Genomic DNA, 2,463 nt, shown 5'->3' with positions numbered 1-2,463 from the left:
ACATACATTTATATAAGCCTACCACATACAATAAAAAGAGAAAAATGCCAGATCTAAAAATAAAATATTACTTTTCAAAAAATCATGAATGCATGTTGGAGCTGCACAAACAGTGTGTGATGTATACAGCTCTGGAAAAAATTTAGACCACTGCAAAATTATCAGTTTCCCTGGTTTTACTATTTATAGGTTTGTGTTTTGGGTAAAATTCCAAATTCCAAATAAAAATATGAAAAATTTAATATACAACATTCAGAAACTGTACATTTCCTCTTTAATAGAATTGAATCTATCTTCCTCCTCAAAACTGTCAAATTGTCTGTTCCGCTCCAACATGCATTCATGATTTTTTTTTTAAGTAAGATTTTATTTTTAGATCTGGCATTTTTCTCTTTTTATTGTATGTTGTAGTCTTATATAAATGTATGTGTGTAATGATGTTGTTTTCTTGTGAAGCTCTGGCAGAATTAATGCAAGGGCCTTTATTGAAATGAGATAAAGAATGAGAAAGAACCAGTTCAGATAACCGCACTGAAAAGGGAAGTGAAATGATAGCAGCAGATTATATCAAACAGCTGTCTGGTAAGATGCCATTTCAAAACGCTGAAATCAAAGTGGTTACTTCCCAGTGACTATAAAAAGTAAACGTTTGTTCCTACCACAAAGCCCTTCTCTGAAAAGTGTTCCATCAGTTTGCCCATCTCATTTGAATATGGATTGATTTGGATCGAGGGTCCAATTGGATCATCTGGTGATCATCAGATGATTATATATTATATAATTGTTTCAAATTATTAAATGGTGTACAGAAGGACTGATGAGGAAAAGCCCCCTTCTATTCTCGGCTATGGTTTTCCGACTATCTACACAAAATCTCACCAGGCAAAATCACACGGTACTTATTTTGCCGAGACCAGATCCCACAGGACTGCAAACACAAATGGGAAAATTGCACAGAATTCCCCAATAAGCGTACTTGCAAATAACAAACCCAGATGATTAACACTTTATTTGTATACGTCATCGGAAGGCTACCATTATTAATCAAGAGCCCTATTTATTTTATCAATTGGTATTTTTCTTTCCTGTGGGATGGTGTCTTGGATCTTGTCCCAGAAAAGGTCTTCTGTTATCTCGATATTTCTGGACAGATAACCACATTTGTATACCATACAATGTTTTTTAAGAGGAAATTCTCACATAATTGTTTCACTGCTTCCAAAATGGCTGTTACAGATTGACTGGGTGGAACAGAACATTTGAGCCAAATGCATTTTGCCACAAACATGCTTTCAGAAGTGCTGTGCTGCCAAATGCACTGCTGTCCAAGCCACGTTCTGCCTGGATATTTCTCTTGATAGATGATGGGAAATATATATATATTTTTTGGGGGGGGTTGTTCTGTATTTGTTGAACATACTGCACTAGAACAAAATAAGAAAACGGCATTTATGTATATGAAACAAACACACCCTTCCCAGCTGTGACATGTCCCTACAAGAAGGATATGCTGAGCTACCATTACGCTTAGGAAACTACATCCTCATGAGTGTCCTTAGCTGACTTTTAAAGACATGACGTATATATTCAGTGATGCCAAACATTCATAATCCAGAGGCTAAAGGCATAAGGAAGCGCGATCTTCAATGTCGCTGGACCTCCCTTTCTTCATTTCAAAAGTTTGACCTGCAATCTGTACATTTCATGATCATGTGTAATGCATTATATTAAAGTTTGGTATTAACTCAACTGAATCAAAATATATATATATATTTAAATTCAATTCAGCTCAAATTTATTCATGCTATGTTTTAGTTTTTAATCTAATACTGCTAGACAATGCCTTGTCTATCTAATGGTGAGTGCTTATTTTTTCTTTAACATCAATCCTCACAGATTTTATGTAAACATAAGACAATATTTACATTGGTTTAAATGATTATGGTTGCCAAATGCAATCCAACACAGTGCCAAAAATACCAATACCAAATGCTAATCTCACGTCTTTTGCACGGGTAACTGTAGCCTGCAGACATCTTACTGTGTGCTTTGGATTGGGAAAGTCACAGGGTTAAGCCTTTAGCTCTGGTATAACACAGTAACCATGTTTTTCAATTTCACAAGTAATAAAAAATAAAATATTTGTGTTGTATGAAAACCACTTTAACTAGAGGTAGCATTTTACTAACCAGTTCCATTACACTGTGTGTATGTCAAAACACTGTAAACACACACACACACGTGTGTGTGTAAAATGTTATGTCCTGTATATGTAAATGTGATTTTTAATAAAAAGATATGTTCACTGCACAAACTTATGGGTAACATTATTTGTTTTTAATTTCTGTGACCTCACAGTATCTGCTTAAGTGTAAGGAAATCACTATTTATTTAATCCACGCTTATTTCACAGATGATGCAAAAGTTAATAGGCTGTGAGACGATGTAATGCCCTGAAATCAC

This window comes from Amia ocellicauda, chromosome 8 (assembly GCF_036373705.1).
Source record: "Amia ocellicauda isolate fAmiCal2 chromosome 8, fAmiCal2.hap1, whole genome shotgun sequence".
Classification (NCBI taxonomy): Eukaryota; Metazoa; Chordata; class Actinopteri; order Amiiformes; family Amiidae; genus Amia; species Amia ocellicauda.
The sequence above is the reverse complement of the archived record's forward strand: the minus strand, read 5'-3'. Positions refer to the sequence as shown.